Source organism: Balaenoptera ricei, chromosome 21 (genome assembly GCF_028023285.1).
Source record: "Balaenoptera ricei isolate mBalRic1 chromosome 21, mBalRic1.hap2, whole genome shotgun sequence".
Lineage (NCBI taxonomy): Eukaryota > Metazoa > Chordata > Mammalia > Artiodactyla > Balaenopteridae > Balaenoptera > Balaenoptera ricei.
The window spans coordinates 4,745,899-4,764,540 of record NC_082659.1 but is presented as its reverse complement, the minus strand read 5'-3'; positions in this window follow the sequence as shown (position 1 = coordinate 4,764,540).

The window sequence follows — 18,642 nt, the reverse complement described above, 5'->3', positions numbered from 1 at the left end:
CAAGTCTTTCTTCATTGCTGGGCAAGCTTTCCTTCTTTTCCCTATTTATCTATGTTATTTTCTTTTCAGGTATGTTTCTAATGCTAACAGAAATACCATTGGTTTCCTTCTCATCCAGTTTCATATCCCAGTTTCTGTTCATTAAATCTAAGGCAATAAAATTACTATCTGGTCTCTTCTTAGCTCCAGTAAAGGCCCTGCTGATTGCTCATTAGTTTGAAGAGACTGGTTTGCAAATAGGGAGACTTCTTGAGAATGATTAGGGGGGTTTTCTTTATCTGGCAATGCTTAAGTGCTGAGTTGAAGGAAGTTGAGGCCCGGAGGTAATTGTTACAGATCACATAAATACCAAGAGGAAGGCAAGACAGGAACTCTCAGCTGAGAAGGTTGCATTTGTACTGAAATGCCAGTAATTGACTAAATGAGAGCAAGGACCTAGGTCTATTTATATTTGCAGGAATTCTTCTGTCAATAAAGGGAAAAATACATTCAATACAGTGCTGAAAATGATTCAGAAGTTTTAATTTTTGATGGAAAAAAGATGAACAAATCTAGCAATCAGCAGTCCTAGCTAGTAAAAGTCATGATCCACTGTAGCAGTTCAGAAACATTTATTGTCTTTAGTCTCTGTTCTGTGAAGAGTTAAAAGAGCCCAGCTTAAACCACAACACCTTGTTTCATGGTTTTATAGCACACTGATTTCCTGATATCATACCAAGACACAGTGATATAATCCATAAGGCAAAGAACTCAAATTTAACACCCAGCCATCACTTTCTGCCTTGTCCTTAGGCATAATCACCGAGTTTCCTTTTTAATCTTACCTCTGTAAGCAGTTCCTTCATCCTTACAAAGTTTTGAGGGATGCATCCTTGCCTCAAAAATATGTATAGCATAAAGGAAGAAACTGAATGTTTATTTAAAAAAATAATAAATAGTTATGTTTGACCATGAAAAAAAAATATGGATAGCATTTTACATTTTTTTACATTTTTATTTTTTTATTGAAGTATAGTTGAGCATTTTATTTTATTTTATTTTATTATTTTTTTAAATTAATTAATTAATTTATTTTTGGTTGCATTGGGTCTTCATTGCTGCGCACGGGCTTTCTCTAGTTGCGGTGCGCGGGCTTCTCATTGTGGTGGCTTCTCTTGTTGTGGAGCACGGGCTCTAGGCGTGCGGGCTTCACTAGTTGTGGCTCACAGGCTCAGTAGTTGTGGCACATGGGCTCAGTAGTTGTGGCTCACGGGCTATAGAGCGCAGGTTCAGCAGCTGTGGTGCACGGGCTTAGTTGCTCCGTGGCATGTGGGATCTTCCTGGACCAGGGCTCAAACCCATGTCCCCTGCATTGGCAGGCAGATTCTTAACCACTGCGCCACCAGGGAAGCCCGAGCATTTTATATTTTAACTGTGATTCAAATTCTCTCAATGTGGTAAAAAGATAAAGGTGATTTATCAGGAAAAACAGGAAACCTTGTACACTTAAAAAATAATAATAAGCTATTATGAAATAAATACTGAATTAAAAGAAAACTAAACTCAACTTCAGATGGCCAGAAACTGCAGACAGTTCTCTGTAGTCAAAAGGCTTTGAAAGCGTCACAGGTACTTAAGCCTTCGTTCACCAATTCACAACACAAAACATGTAAACATGAAGGCTACATTGTCACCAGATATTATCCCGTTATTGTCTCAAATCTCTCTCCGTGTGTCAGTGAGAACCTGGTCTTTCTGAGATGTGATCTACTGTATGACAATAAGAAAAAACAGAGAAGGATTCAAGTGCTATGAAGAACACCTTCCAATAACTCTCAGTGTGGAATGAAATCAAGTAGAATATTACACTGACCTTCTCAATTTATGTCTCTTTTAAAAACAAAAGTTGGCATTTGCATGGTAATCTTTCAGGCAATTTGGCAGAAAAAAAAATCCAATTCAAATATTTCAAAAGAATTCTACCTGTCCTTAAAAAACATTTCTTGGAGACCCATTAATGACAAGAAATATCTTTCAAGGCCTCCCTCAAACACTGTCGCATTTATCAGGTGACATTTTCTTCTACTTCACATAACTTATCTGACACAGTAGCGTTATCAGCAGTATACTACAAGGAAGATCATTGGAATCAAGAGAGCTAATCCACCTTTCTGCTTCAACTGTCAGAGGGGAGAAAAAACTGAAGTCACAGCAAATACTTTTAAAACCACAACAGTGGAATGTCAATTTCCTGACTCAGCAACCCAAACAAAAATGGCAAACCTGTTCACAAAGCCGTAAGAACCTGCCACATCTGGTGTTCAGTGGCATAATGTGCTTTCATAGCTAACTTGAATGGAACTTGTAGGAAAGAAAGATGTGACAGACCCCTCGCCCCAATCTGCAAGTAAGACACTGCATGCTCGCCTACTGTCCAATAAATTCAGCTGAGTTAAGGCATAAATCTAGTACTTCGGTCTAAAAGAGCAAAAGTTGCAGAAAAGTGATTTCAACTCTAAGAAAGGACAGTGATTTCCAAATAAATCTAGTAGAAAGCAATGTTACTTGGCCACAAAGTTAATCAGGGAGCAAAATGGACGCAGGCAAAATCTTAACACCGTGATATTCACACACCCCCATCTTCCTTATGCCATGAAGCAAAGATTCCTACATATTAGAACAAAACAAGCATGCTGATTACAGAAATTTCCCTGCATGGAAGACAAAAAAACATGTGACTTGATGAATATATTGTTCCTATTTATGTCATATCAAAAAAGTGAATCTTTGAAGATATAATTATTTTTCCAAGGACAAGCCCCATAAGATATTTTGACTTCCTCTGTTTGTCTGTCTGTCTCTTTCTGGACAGGAAGTCCCTCACTTAAGAACTTCTACCCACCTTACCAAGATGCTGGATATGTTGTTACAAAAGTTGAAGGGTATTCTCTCATGGGAGAGAAACTTTCTAAATATCCACTGGGCTAGCAGCCATCGTATGAAGAAATGCCCTTCTTGGGACTTCCCTGGTGGTCCAGTGGTAAGGAATCAGCCTTACAATGCAGGGGACGCGGGTTCTATCCCTGGTCAGGGAACTAAGATACCACATGTCACTGGGCAACTAAGCTCGTGTGCCATCACTACTGAGCTCGCGTGCCTCAACGAGAGAGCCCGCGTGCTGCAAACAACAGAGCCCACACGCTCTGGAGCCTGTGTGCCACAACTAGAGAGAAAACCCGCATGCCACAGCTAGAGAAGCCTGCGTGCTGCAACTAAAGATCCCACATGCCTCAACAAAGATCCCGCATGCCGCAACTAAGACCCGATGCAGCCAAAAATAAATAAATAAATAAATAAATAATAAAAATAAATCTTAAAAAAAAAAAAAAAGAAACACCCGTCTTGAAAGGTGGCAGAAAGCAGCAGTGGGCACTTTCACTCCATCCCACCTTTGCTGCTTCTGACTTGGCCGAGTAAGGAGGGATATAGTTAGATCCTAAAACTGGTTCATCAAAGTCCAGAAGTTAAATTTTTTTTTAAATGTTCAAATTCCTTTATTTTGTTTTCTACTTTGATACTAAAGCACTTAAAGGGAAAGAATCTAGGAAAAAGATTTTCACAGGAAAATTTGCAATTTAATATTTTGTAGACTGGGTTCAGGATCCTACCTACTGTCAAGATGACACCCTGTTATCACACTTGTGCAAAACACCCAAACATGGCTTATTGCAGACTCAGTCACAGCCTGTCACGTCTTACTACTTAATTGTCATGTACCAATATCAACAGAGACCATTTTTTGTCACTAATAAATGTTGTTATTGTGGAAGTTTTCATGTAATTAATTCTACCTCTAACTTCAAGCTTAAGAGAGCAAGATCTATGTGCCTACAGGTACCACCACGAGTAGCTAAGAAGCCTGCCTTCCCCTACCCTTCAAACTTTAAACCACCCTCATCGGCCACCTTAGCTACTGTAGCATCCTATACTTTTACAAAATTCCCTTATGACCAATTCCAACATTGTTCCATGGAAGAGTTTTATTTCTTCCTTCCTTCTTTCTTTTATATGAAAATATCTGTTGATTTCCTACTCAGGTTAAAGCATTACGCTTGAAACTGGGGAGAGACTACTTAATGCACAAATAGTTCTGTCATCATTCAGGAAGGACAGTTATAGGCAATAACAATTTCATGTGATAAATGTTATGATCGGGGGGGTGAGCCCTTAAGAGGGACACTGAAACAGTGAGGGAAAGCACCCTGTAAGAAGTGATGACCTTTACAGTAGAAGGAGGAGAGGCAGAGGAGTTACCCTGCTGAAGAAGGGGGTCTGGTTGGAGACAGAGTGTGAGGAGTGGGGACTCATGAAAAATGGGCTTGATGATGTCAGCAGGGACCATATCATAACACGTTTGTTTGGTTTTTTTAATGAATTTATTTATTTATTTATTTATGGCCGCGTTGGGTCTTTGTTGCTGTGTGCGGGCTTTTCTCTAGTTGCAGCGAGCAGGGGCTACTCTTCGTTGTGGTGCGCGGGCTTCTCATTGCGGTGGCTTCTCTTGTTGTGGAGCACGGGCTCTAGGCACACGGGCTTCAGTAGTTGTGGCTCGCAGGCTCAGTAGTTGTGGCTCGCAGGCTCAGTAGTTGTGGCTCGCGGGCCCTAGAGCGCAGGCTCAGTAGTTGTGGCGCGTGGGCTTAGTTGCTCCGTGGCATGTGGGATCTTCCCGGACCAGGGCTCGAACCCGTGTCCCCTGCATTGGCAGGCAGACTCTTAACCACTGCACCACCAGGGAAGCCCCTTATAACATGTTTTTAAACCATGTTAAAGATTAGCCCTCTATGCTAGCACCAGTGTAATTACCTGAGAATTACATGTGTCATCACATTTGAGTTATCAGAAGATTGGTGTGGAGTTTAGAGAATGGATCAGAGAAGAACCATGAACTGAGGTTAGAAGAGCAGTTAGGTGCCTGGTTAGAATAGTCGCCATGAGAGAAAGCAGTGGCCAAGCTGAGGAACTGCTGGTGAGGATGGCGAGAAATATATGGATTTGAAACATTCAGGAGGTAAATGGGATTGACTGTAAGTGTGGTGACAGACAAGAGTGTCGAGGTCTTGAACGACTGCATGGATGGTGTTGTCAGCCCCTGAGATGGGAAACGTGGTAGGAGGAGCATGTTTGGTGAGAAGAAGGAGTTCCATTTGTACCTGAGGAGTTTGAGATGGTTGTAGGGCATCCCAAGGGAGCTTTCCAGGAGGCACGTCAATCCATGAGTCCAAGTTAGAGAGAGAGAGAGGGGGTTGGAGGAGGGGAGAGAGAAGGAGAGGGAGAGGGTCGGGGGGAGGTGAGATGCCGGGAGAAACAGATTTGGGAGTCATCACATTGTAGCCAAGACTTGGAGCCACGGGCGTGGATGAGAGAGCAGGACAGCAGCCGACGAGGAGCGTGGAAGAGGGTGACAGGACCCAGAACCGAGCTCGGAGGAAGGCAGACATTCAAGGTAGAGAAACAAGAAGAGAAAGCTGAGAAGTGTCTAGGGGGGCAAGAGCAGAACCAGGCGAGTATCACCAGCGGAGCATTCTGGACTCGGCACCTTCTCTTTCCTGTGTTTTATCGACCCCTCATCCGCGTGTGTGTCAAGAGGAGACAGATGCAAAATTCAAGACAATTCAAGGTTCAAGATGTAATGAGAATTCAGACCCTCAACTTTCCACCTCCCCTTCCTGTTCTCGACTCAGCTCTGAGGCCTGGGAGGCTGACCCCTTCCTTGATCTCGGCTGCGTCCTGTCCTGCCCACAGGAAGCCGCGGCGGGAGCTGGGAGGGCAGGAGGAGAGACTCAGGTGTTCCTCGGCTTCCCTCCCTGCCTCGGTGCCCGTGTGTCCTGCTGTGGCTGTTTGGGCAGGTTTAAAGCTCCCAGCAGGGCCCTCCTCCACTGTCAGATCTGAGCCTGGTGGCCTTGGGCTCTGGAAAGCTCCTCCTTCCCCTAGGATACCAGCTTGCTGCCTCTCTCCCTACCTCACACTTCTGTAAGTACAGTTGTTCCTCTGTGATCGCCTCTCCCTTGCGCTCATATGGGGTTAGACGCTGTTTTCTCCGGAACTAATCTGCCTTCAAACAAAAATATAACAAAATCTGTATCTCTTTAAAAGTTTGTTCATCAAAATGCTAACTGCTTTCTAGAATTTAGAGCTGTCTCTGTGTACCCAAACTCTCCTCATTTGCCAAGCTTTCAATCCTTCTACCCTAGGTTTGAATCCTATCCTCCCTTACTTCCCCAGGAATCTCACGCCGTGAATTATTGCTTCTCTACCCTGAGTTTCCCCTTTTCCCTTTCTACTAGAGCCTCCTCGTTGGCTTTCAACCTGCTCGGGCACCTTCCGTCTGAAGGAAAAGCAGCAGCCTCTGACTTGCCCGACTTCCCTCCAGGTATGGCTTCCCTCCCTCTCCTCACAGGCAGCTTCATTAAATTGAAGCTTATTTTTCTTATTCTTTCTATCCCCCCACCTACAGTCATCTTAACTCACTCCATCTGGCTTCTGCTCTAAGGACATCCTAATAACCGTCTTCGTGGAAGTCACCAATGACTTCTGTGACCCTAAATTTAATGGAAGGTATTCATTTCTCAACACTCCATTCTTTCTGAAATACTTTCTATCTTCCCTTGGACAGGTGTAAGGGGAAAAACAAATTAAGAGGCTTAATTCTCCCTGTTGAAAAGAGATATTTTTTTCCTCCTTTTTCTCAGAGCATTTACTTTAGGAAAATTCTAAGTACTTTCTCCTCTCTTTGAAGTGTATATACATTTTCTTGAAGACTTGGTAGAACTTTTGTCAGCTTAATGACCCAGAAATGTTTTTCTCAAGGACCTGGTAACCGTCTCTTTGAAACTTAACATCTAGAGAGATAGCACCCCTGACCCCCAGTCTGTGTGGGAGGGTAGGAGACTAAGTTTGTGGGCATCTTGCTTCAAGTTGCAAAACCACCTCCAGTCAAAAAAGATATGAGAAGTTTGTTTTTCCTCTGGTTAAAGCCAATTTGCTAGCGTAAATGGTCACCCCACCCCAGTTACCAGGTAAAGTTGGGGTGAACGTGTGTGACCAACGGTGCTGTCAAGTCCTCTTACTTGAGGACTAGTTGTTTATCTCAAGAGCATGTATGTGATGTTGGGAAGTTGGCTGGCTACTGTTGGGAAAGCTGGTCTCATGCACAACTTTACAGGCTTCCCTCAGCAGCATAGGAGCGGCCTTGGGCTTGGAACACTTTCTTACCAAGAGATAAGGAGCCCACACAAATCATGCTGGGCTTGTCACCTTGTGTGGGAATATCTTTCCTTGTTTCAGGTTCAGTAAGTGCTCTTTGGTCTTCACCTGAAGCGAGTGTGTCATGTGGCACCTGGCCAACTCTGCTGTTATGTCTGTCCTCCATGGGGAGGGGACGGCGTCCTCCACTGCATCAGGACAGGGGTGCATGTAGGCGAATTGCCCTGCTTCGGCACCACCAAGAGGCAGCAGGCAGAGCGTTTGCTCTTCTGTTCCTGGTGACCAGCATTGTGACTATCTTTGCCATCTTCCATGTAGTGGGAATCTCCCCCGGGATTGGTTAGCTGTGCAGGGCTTCCTGTTCTCCCGGGACTGATGGCTGGTGCACAGAACTGCTCCACAGCTGTGCACAGGGGGAGATCTCTTTCCGTCTTTGCAGCCTCTTAGCGGGTTGCCTGAGATGCGAATCATGTTCTGGTTTAATGCTTATTCAACAAGAAAAGGATTTTATTTCTCTTCCACCTTTGTGAAGATGATTTCTGGGATGCAAGAAGATTTTTTTTTTTTATTTCCCCAACGTTTGTTATCACCAGCCCTTTTCCTTTTTCATTCTATATAATGCCATCCTGCTTTCCAGCAATCATTTGTTCCACACTGCAAAATGATTTTTCAAAATGTGAATCAAATAACATTAAAGCCAAGACCTTTCTCTGTTCCCATGCCACTTGCTTATAATACTTCAGTGACTCTTTTTTTTTTTAAATTTATTTATGTATTTAGTTAGTTATTTTTGGCTGCGTTGGGTCTTTGTTGCTGCACACGGGCTTTCTTTTTTGTAGTTGCGGCAAGCGGGGGCTACTCTTCCTTGCATTGCGCAGGCCTCTCATTGCAGTGGCTTCTCTTGTTGCAGAGCATGGGCTCTAGGCACGCGGGCTTCATTAGTTGTGGCATGTGGGCTCAGTAGTTGTGGCTCACGGACTCTAGAGCGCAGGCTCAGTAGTTGTGGCGCACGGGCTTAGTTGCTCTGCGGCATGTGGGATCTTCCCGGACCAGGGCTTGAACCTGTGTCCCCTGCATTGGCAGGCGGATTCTTAACCACTGTGCCACCAGGGAAGCCCTCAGTGACTCTTAAGATAAAAATTTAAAAGCAGTAAAACAGTTTACCAAGCCCTGTGATCTCAGGCTGCATCTTGCACCATTGTCTTTGTCTCCAGCTCCTCAAATGTACCGTACACACCAAGTCTGCAAAATTCTGTGCTCAGCATGCCCACCCCATGTTTCCTAATTAACTCTGACTCACCATTATGATATTAACTTAAGTATCACGTTTTTGGGGGACACTTAGCTGTCGTCAAGGCTAGGTCAGATCTTCCTGCTATAGTTATCAGAGCATTATATGTAATTACTGTGGTACACCTATTACAAATTGTGTAGTGGAATTATTTGATTGCTGTCTTTCTTCTCCATTTGACAGTAAGCTCCAAGAGGGCAGGGTCATGATCTGTTTTGACTTACCGTTGCATGTCCATGGCCTAGGACAGTGTCTGGTGGATGGTAGGAGTTCAAGAAAGGTTACATTCATCCTGTTCCCCATGGGAATAAAATATTGCCATTTGTATGCAATAAATGAGAAAAGATTTAGCAAGCTCAATGTTAATTTTTCTTCAGTTAACTTCCTTAAAATTTTAACTTTAAAGATATGTGGCTAAGAAATTAACTGTTGTACACCTTTATGATAAAACCCTCCAGAAAGTAGGCATAGAGGGAACTTATCTCAACATAATAAAGGCCATATATGAAAAACCCACAGCCAACATCGTTCTCAGTGGTGAAAAACTGAAACCATTTCCTCTAAGATCAGGAACAAGACAAGGTTGTCCACTCTCACCACTATTATTCAACATAGTTTTGGAAGTTTTAGCCACAGCAATGAGAGAAGAAAAAGAAATAAAAGGAATCCAAACTGGCAAAGAAGAAGTAAAGCTGTTACTCTTTGCAGATGACATGATGCTATACATAGAGAATCATAAAGATGCTACCAGAAAACTACTAGAGCTAATCAATGAATTTCGTAGAGTAGCAGGATACAAAATTAATGCACAGAAATCTCTTGCATTCCTATACACTTATGATGAAAAATCTGAAAGAGAAATTAAGGAAACACTCCCATTTACCATTGCAACAAAAAGAATAAAATACCTAGGAATAAACCTACCCAAGGAGACAAAAGACCTGTATGCAGAAAACTATAAGACACTGTTGAAAGAAATTAAAGACGATACAAACAGATGGAGAGATATACCGTGTTCTTGGATTGGAAGAATCAACATTGTGAAAATGACTCTACTACCCAAAGCAATCTACAGATTCAATGCAATCCCTATCATACTACCAATGGCATTTTTCACAGAACTAGAACAAAAAATTTCACAATTTGTATGGAAACACAAAAGACCCTGAATAGCCAAAGCAATCTTGAGAAAGAAAAATGGAGCTGGAGGAATCAGGCTCCCTGACTTCAGACTATACTACAAAGCTACAGTAATCAAGACAGTATGGTACTGGCACAAAAACAGAAATATAGAGCAATGGAACAGGATAGAAAGCCCAGAGATAAACCCACGCACATATGGTCACCTTATTTTTGATAAAGGAGACAAGAGTATACAATGGAGAAAAGAAAGCCTCTTCAATAAGTGGTGCTGGGAAAACTGGACAGCTACATGTAAAAGAATGAAATTAGAACACTCCCTAACACCATACACAAAAATAAACTCAAAATGGATGTAAGACCTAAATTTAAGGCCAGACACTATAAAACTCTTAGAGGAAAACATAGGCAGACACTCTATGACATACATCACAGCAAGATCCTTTTTGACCCACCTCCTAGAGAAATGGAAATAAAAACAAAAATAAATAAATGGGACGTAATGAAACTTAAAAGCTTTTGCACAGCAAAGGAAACCATAAACAAGACGAAAAGACAATGCTTAGAATGGGAGAAAATATTTGCAAATGAAGCAACTGACAAAGAATTAATCTCCAAAATTTACAAGCACCTCATGCAGCTCCATATCAAAAAAACAAACAACCCAATCCAAAAATGGACAGAAGACCTAAATAGACATTTCTCCAAAGAAGATATACAGATTGCCAACAAACACATGAAAGGATGCTCAACATCACTGATCATTAGAGAAATGCAAATCAAAACTACAATGAGGTATCACCTCACACCAGTCAGAATGACCATCATCAAAAAATCTAGAAACAATAAATGCTGGAGAGGGTGTGGAGAAAAGGGAACCCTCTTGCACTGTTGGTGGGAATGTAAATTGATACAGCCACTATGGAGAACAGTATGGAGGTTCCTTAAAAAACTAAAAATAGAACTACCATACGACCCAGCAATCCCACTACTGGGCATGTACCCTGAGAAAACCATAATTCAAAAAGATACATGTACCACAATGTTCATTGCAGCAGTATTTACAATAGCCAGGACATGGAAGCAACCTAAGTGTCCATTGATAGATGAATGGATAAAGATGTGGCACATATATACAATGGAATATTACTGAGCCATAAAAAGAAACAAAATTGAGTTATTTGTAGTGAGGTGGATGGACCTAGAGTCTGTCATACAGAGTAAAATAAGTCAGAAAGAGAAAAGCAAATACCATATGCTAACACATATATATAGAATCTAAAAAACAAAAACAAAAAAAGGTTCTGAAGAACTTAGGGGCAGGACAGGAATAAAGATGCAGACGTAGAGAATGGACTTCAGGACACAGAGAAGGGGAAGGGGAAGCTGGGATGAAGTGAGAGAGAGGCATGGACATATATACACTACCAAAGGTAAAATAGATAGCTAGTGGGAAGCAGCCGCATAGCACAGGGAGATCAGCTTAGTGCTTTGTGACCACCTAGAGGGGTGAGATAGGGAGGGTGGGAGGGAGATGCAAGAGGGAGGAGATATGGGCGTATATGTATACATATAGCTGATTCACTTTGTTATATAGCAGAAACTAACACACCATTGTAAAGCAATTATACTCCAATAAAGATGTTAAAAAAAAAAAAGAAATCAACTGTTGTATTAAGATGTGTTTCTTAGGTATTCCATTTGCAAGATCTTGTCTCTTGACTTAGATGACAGTTGCTTATCTATTGCCGTGTAAGAAATCAACACAAAACTTAGTGGTTTAAAACAGACGTTAAACTTTTTCTGTAAAGGGTCATGTGGTAAGTTAGCAATCTCTGCTGCAGCTACTCCACTCTGCCCCTGTGGTGCAGAAGCGGCTGTCGACAGCACACAAGCGGAGCGTGGCTGTCCTTCCATGTCAGGCTACTGATGGGCACCGACATTTGAACATCAGAGAATTTTCTTGTGTCAAAAAATATTATTTTGAGTTTCTTCCGCCATTTAATAATGTAAGATCCCTTCTTAGCTCACAGACTGTACAAAAACAGGCAGTGGGCTGGATTTGGCCCATGGGCCAACGACAACCTTTATATTACCTTAACTATTTGGGGATGTTGAACAATAGTCAGTATCGACCCTGTAAGAACAAGGAGCTTTATTTGGGGTCTTCACAATTGCAATTTGGGAGACACAGATTCAGGTAAAACCAAAAGAGTGTTCCAGGGGAGGGAAAGAGTCAGGGTCTTATAAAGACAAATAGCCACATGGTTGTGAAAGTTGCCTGGTGAGAATTATGATTGACACGTCAGGGAATATTTGTCTTTAAGGAATCAGGAGTTATTTTAGGGTAGGGGTCCGAGAAGTATCTTGAATTTCTGGCAGATGTTCTAGATGCCTTCGTTAGGATAATAAATGGTCAAAAGGTCAGATCCCATCCAGGCTGAAGTGTGCATAAGGCACAGTCGCTCAGTGACCTCCCAGCTCTGTTTCAGAGAGCTCCCTTAGCAGTACTGGCTCCGTTTTCATCTTCCATCCGCAGGCGTTAAGAATTCAGACAGAACTAATTGGGGTGATTCTCCTGCTTGTCTTGATGTTGACAAATTGGGGTGATTCTCCTGCTTATCTTGATGTTGGTAGCACTTGGCTTTGGATGTGCTGGCCCGGAGGGTCTAAGACAGCTTTATTCAGGCGCCTTGCACCTTGGTGGGAATGCTTGCGAGGCTGGGCTCAGCTGGGATCGTGTCTGCAATCACTCAGCTGGCTTTCAGCGAGGTTCAGGATGGCCCATAAACATTCTGGCAGGGGGTAAGACGTTTTCCGTATGTAAAGTGAGTCAGGTCTTGAGAGGAGCGAGGACGCTTATCAGGGGGAACAGCGTATCACAGTGCATGCTTCCTAGTTCCCTCCTAAGAGAGCTCTTATGCTAATACACACGGTCAGGTTTTGTACAACTGTTCGCTTTTCATCTGATCATTTGCTTTCTTTCTTCATCCTTTCAATTGCCTTTCCTTCTCAGTTCAAAACAAGCCTGCAGAGTAAATGCTGAGGCATAATCCTGTATTAATTTATGGGCCGTGGCGTGGCTTACTAGAAATGAAACGCTCTGGTCCCATGAAATCCTAATCACTTTCACAGCCAGCAGGTGCCAGGGTTAAAGCATTTCCAGTGAAGTGAACAAGAACATTTAATAAAACCAGGGCTGGGGACTGGATGCATTTGAGTCAGGAAGAGGGAAGTACTGAACTACTGATCAAAGCTTAGCCGGGGGAGGCAGCTCTGTTTGGCTTTAACTCAGCGGGAAAGGCAGCAGCTTCAAATCCATGGTCAGTTCAATTCAATTTATGAGAGACTTACCCCGTTATTTCTGTATTGCATACCAAGCAGAGAGGTTCTGAGCAGGCTTATGAAAAATCGCCCAGGTGAAAGAGATAATATAAAAATTGTCCCCTGTGCAAGTTCTTTCAACTACCCCTGACCCTTTGAGCCCTTCTCCCAAAGCAGATCAGAATCTCAAAAGAAGGGAAGGGACTCCCAGCAAGGCATCTGTGTTTGGAGTGGACAGCTCTCGTCCCGTTCCCTGCAGAAAATTTCTCTCTGGTGCAGGATGAGTGGTGGGAAAGCCCTTCCTATTAACGGCCGACCGGGAGTTGCCAAAATGAAAGCAGGTTTTAGGAAAACACAACTCTGCATGTGCTGGGATTCATGAATTTCCTGAATATACAAATGGCTGTGAATGATTTTTCTAAAATCTAAGAACAATGGACATAAGGACATCTTGAAATGCATTGCAAATCCAAAATAAGGTATATTAAGGCATAAAGACTAATATAATTTAGTTTTGATTATCAGTTATGCCAATCCAAAACAACTTCTCAAAGCTGGCAAAAATTTTACATGTCTCCTAAAAGCAGAGGGAAGTTATACCCAATAGAATGTAAGCCAAAAGTAATAATCAAACATTTGCTGATGTAGTATTAGGTCTGGAATGCCTGCTATGAAGACCTTGGCAGGAAATGTATCTTCTTAATAATGTTTAATTTATAGTAACAGTAGAATCAGCTTGTTTTCCCTGAGTTCAACTTATGGTATCAGGCAGAATATTGCACATGTTTTCATTTTTAGTTTAATCTTGGTTTTGAATGCTAATTTTATTTATTTTTTTTTACATTTTTTTCATATTCTTGTCCATTAAAGTTTATCACAGGATATTGAATGTAGTTCCCTATGCTCTACAGTAGGACCTTGTTGTTTATCCATTCTCTATATAATAGTTTGCATCTGCTAACCCCAAACTCCCACTCCATCCCTCTCCCTCCCCCCACACCCTGTCCAGGCAACCACAAGTCTGTTCTCTATGTCTATGAGTCTGTTTCTCTTTTGTAGATACGTTCATTTGTGTCATATTTTAGATTCCACATATAGGTGATATCATATGGTATTTGTTTTTCTCTTTCTGACTTACTTCACTTAGTATGATAATCTCTAGGTGCATCCATGTTGCTGCAAGTGGCATTATTTTGTTCTTTTTTATGGCTGAGTAGTGTTCCATTGTATATATGTACCACATCTTTTTTATCCATGCATCTGTCAACGGACACTTAGATTGTTTCCATGTTTTGGCCATTGTGACCATGCTGCTATGAACATAGGGGTGCATGTATCTTTTTAAACTATAGTTTTGTCCAGGTATATTCCCAGGAGTGGGATTGCTGGATCATATGGTAAATCTATTTTTAGTTTTCTGAGCCACCTCCATACTGTTTTCCACAGTGGCTGCACCAACTTACATGCTCCACACTCTCTCCAGCATTTGTTATTTGTAGACCTTTTAATGATGGCCATTCTGACCGGCGTGAGGTGGTACCTCATTGTAGTTTTGATTTGCATTTCTCTAATGATTAGTGATCCAGTTTTATTTTTAAATGATTTAAAAAGTGATGTAAAATAGCTCAGTTAATGCATAAGTATGATAGCATAGAAAATTTAGAATTAAAGATACTAACATTGACTGTAGTACCACTTCTAAGTTTAATACAGTAGTTATTTATTTATTTATTTAATTTACTTACTATGTTTTGTTTTTGTTTTCTGGCCGTGCCTTGTGGCATGCGAGATCTTAGCTCCCTGACCCGGGCTTGAACCCGGGCCCCCTGAAATGGAAGCACAGAGTCTTAACCACTGGACCGCCAGGGAAGTTCCAAATACAGTATTTAGAAATACGTTTAATTACAAATGTAGTAATAGTCATCTTAGTTAGTGGGTCTCTCCAAAGATGTACACAGAAAAGCCTAGGAGACATTTGTGCATGTTGTGATATGAATAGGGAAAAGATTGGGAAGATGTTTCACAAATTTCAGGTAAGAAAGGAAGGAAGAAGGTGAGGGAAGATTTTGAACTGGGCCAATACATAGTCAAGCATGAATTCTCTGGGGTAGACAATAACTTAACAGGGAAAAAAAAAAAAGGGAAATTGTGTCCATGTGGCAGGTGGATGTCTGTGTGTGTTTATGTTTATTCCTTCACACTGGATAATGAAATTGCTGTCTAGATTTGTAAGATGACAGAAGGAAACCCTTCAGAGGCTTTTGCATTTGATACCTTCTGTTGGCCTACCATGAAAGAATAGCTACAAGGATATTTTATAAGCAAAGGCCTACAATCCCCTTCCTTCTTTCAGTTTTGTCAGAATCATAGCACAAACTATTCAGTTTTAAAAAGCAAAGCTGGGGGCTTCCCTAGTGGCGCAGTGGTTGAGAATTTGCCTGCCAGTGCCGGGCACATGGGTTCGAGCCCTGGTCTGGGAAGATCCCACATGCCGCAGAGCGGCTGGGCCCGTGAGCCACAACTGCTGAGCCTGCGCGTCTGGAGCCTGTGCTCCGCAACAAGAGAGGCCCGCGCACTGCGATGAGGAGTGGCCCCTGCTTGCCGCAACTAGAGAAAGCCCTCGCACAGAAACGAAGACCCAACACAGCCAAAGATAAATAAATAAATAAATTAAAAAGCAAAGCTGTTCAAGAATATGACTGCTAATGGAGCACTTGAAAGCCCTCCTTGTTTTGACAAGCCAGGTTCAAATAGTATTTGTGGGCAAAGAGCACGGTTTTTTTTAATCTGCATCCAGACAACTTATCCCAGGCAAAGTTTTGTGCATGATTTTTTTAAAAAAGAAATACTGTCTAGAGTTTTGACAGTGTTCTTGGCTGATAATCCTTAACCAATTAAAGAGGACCCACCGGAGACCTTGTTCATAAAAGATTTACAGAAAAGTCACAGTGTAGTTGAATTCAAAATGAAGAGTGTAAAGATAAGTGAGCATTTCTGAATAATAACCTATTCAGTAAAAGACAAAACAAAGCACCTCAAAATACAATGGAACAGCATTTAAAAAGATATCTTGGGAGACACTTCCCTCCCCTAACAACTCTTTAGAATAAACAGATTTCTTCAGGGTTACTTTGAAAGACTAAAAACTCTGAATAGGTAATTGGGTTGACAGTCGCCCTGTTTTGAGACAACGCTCCAGGGATATGCACATCTTGCCCCCAGGCAACAGCCTCACCTTGATAGTCTGAAAAACAGAAACGTTAGCTTGATTGTTTCTAGCGGAACTGACACGAGGAGGGGAAGATGCCAGTTTGTTTATTTCTAAGGGATACTGCATATCAAAGCCTGGATTAATTCCATTTGCTGCCCCTGAGAACTATTAGTTTTTAGTATATGATGTTACTTTTGCAAGATTTGATCATTTATGTTTATTTTCTTAAGTTGGGGGCAATGGCAGTAGGAAGTGAGGTCTATGACAGGACTTGAGATCTGTAGAATCACAGAATATTGGTTCTGCAGGAGAGAGCAGGCAAGGGAGGGGAATTAAAAGATACTCATTCCTATTGTATGCCAGGCACTGTGGTAGGTGCTTCACAATTTATGAAAAGCACATATATTAAGAGACCCAATATGACAGATGTGAAGAAGGCTCAGACAAGTCAAGGAGTTTCTCCAATGGCACATAGATAATGTGGTGGCAGAGAAAAATTCCAGTTTAGGGCTACCAAATGCCAGCGTTGTGTTCTTTCTGATTCACCAGGCTGGCTCCTCTGGAAGGAGACTTGGCGCCCTCTGGCTCGGTGCTGCTAAATCCCAAAGTCATACGTGTCAGTGAGGGTCTTGTGAAAATGCGGATTCTGCATTAGTAGGTCTGGGGGTGGGGCCTGAGAACCTGCATTTTTAATTAGCTCCCAGATCCTGCTGATGGTGTTGGTTTGGGGACTAAACGTAGCCAGTCTCCAGTTTACCCTCTTGGGTTCTGTTGTGGAAACCCACGGTTCAGAGATGAAGACCCTAAGAACCCAGGGCTGAGTGTGAGCCAGGGTCAACACCCAAGGGTGAGTTTGGGAGGAAGCCCCCTCCTGTCCTCCAGCAGCCCCCAGAGGAGACCCACATAAAAACAAAGACGCATGTGCTCGCTATGCAAACTCAGTTACAGGAAGGGCCTGAGCCTCCGTTTTCCAGTGGATTCCTGTCCCTCCTTCTAAGTGGGCTTCCGGAGTCACCTCTGCCAGGAACTTTTGTGTCCTGACTCCAGCTGACGCTCTTCCCAGTGCAGCTCAGGTGTAGCCTCTCCAAGCTGCCAGCTAAAGAATTTGACTCACCATCGGGCTCTACAAGGATTGAGTCATTCGCCACTGCAGCTGCTGGCCTTTAACACTCCTTGAAAGGAGTTCAGGGCGGAGGTCAGGAATGAGGCCCTCTGTGCTCTGGGAAAACTGGTAGATCAGGCCTTCAGAAAGTTAGATAGGCCTAACTATTTTAGGAGAAATATTTTACAAACCTGGATTCTTCCCATGCTTAGAAAAGCACTAAAACCATTAACTAAGATATCCGTTCCTCGTGACCAGCAGCAACCTTCCACCAAGATGTGTGCTGGGTTGCACGCACCCCCTTTACCAAAATCACATATATACTGGCTCCCCGCTTCGGAGCTGAGAGGCTGTCCCCCGGGCTATCGGCCTCAGTAAGACAATGAATAAACACACAGCCTTCACGTAGTACATTTTTTGGTTTTTTTTTTTAAGTCGACGAAGGGTAATGTACAAGCAGGTCATGGAAAGAAGCCGTTACACTTCTTCTACAACAGGGATCAGAGGCTCAAATGTCTGCGGCCGGGCAAGTAGTGGAAAGGTCTCCGCAGGCCTGGCAGGGTGCTCACAAGCGTGAACACGTGTGTGCATCCCAAGACGGCAGCCCAGACACAGCTCCCAGGGAGGACGAGGAAGGAGGCAGGACTGGGGGCGATGCAGAATCTGCAAAGGCCTCAACCAACCTTACGGAGACCTCACAAGCTGGGACCGCCCTGGCAGAGTTGGTTGGTCTCCAAGCCAAACAATTAGAGATTCGAATTAATTCAGAAAGGCTAGTTAGGCCTAAAGTCTGCTACAGCCAGTTAGGATCTCACTGCACTGTCCTGTTTGCATCTTCTTTCAGTGGCTGTTTTCTCTGAGAACCCTGAGGATCCTCCAGGGGAGGCATGGGGGCGGGGGGGGGGGGGGCGCATCTCCATGCAGTTGTAGATGATCAGATGACTATGTGTTTCTGCCCTTCCTGCTTTTTATACCCGTGATATCAGGGACTTCCTTTCCCTCTATTTTATAAGTCTGCCATAGGAACTCTAGTTGACTTGTGTAATTTGGCTTCAAAATGCTCCACTGAACAGGGGATTATCTTGTTGGCAATAGACTGCTAGAGAATCTTACTGAATGATATCAACTAGCGGTTCTTTTCCAATACCAACATCTGGTTGAATGAGGCAACTGGATAAGCTACATCCACTGAAATGTTTTTATAAAATGAACCAAATCCAGGGGAAGAGGTAGGTATTATCATGTTTTTGCATATTATTTTAACTGTCAAGGGTATCAGATAATTCAAACAGATTGTCTTACCAGATACATATATTTTAAAAATATTACCCT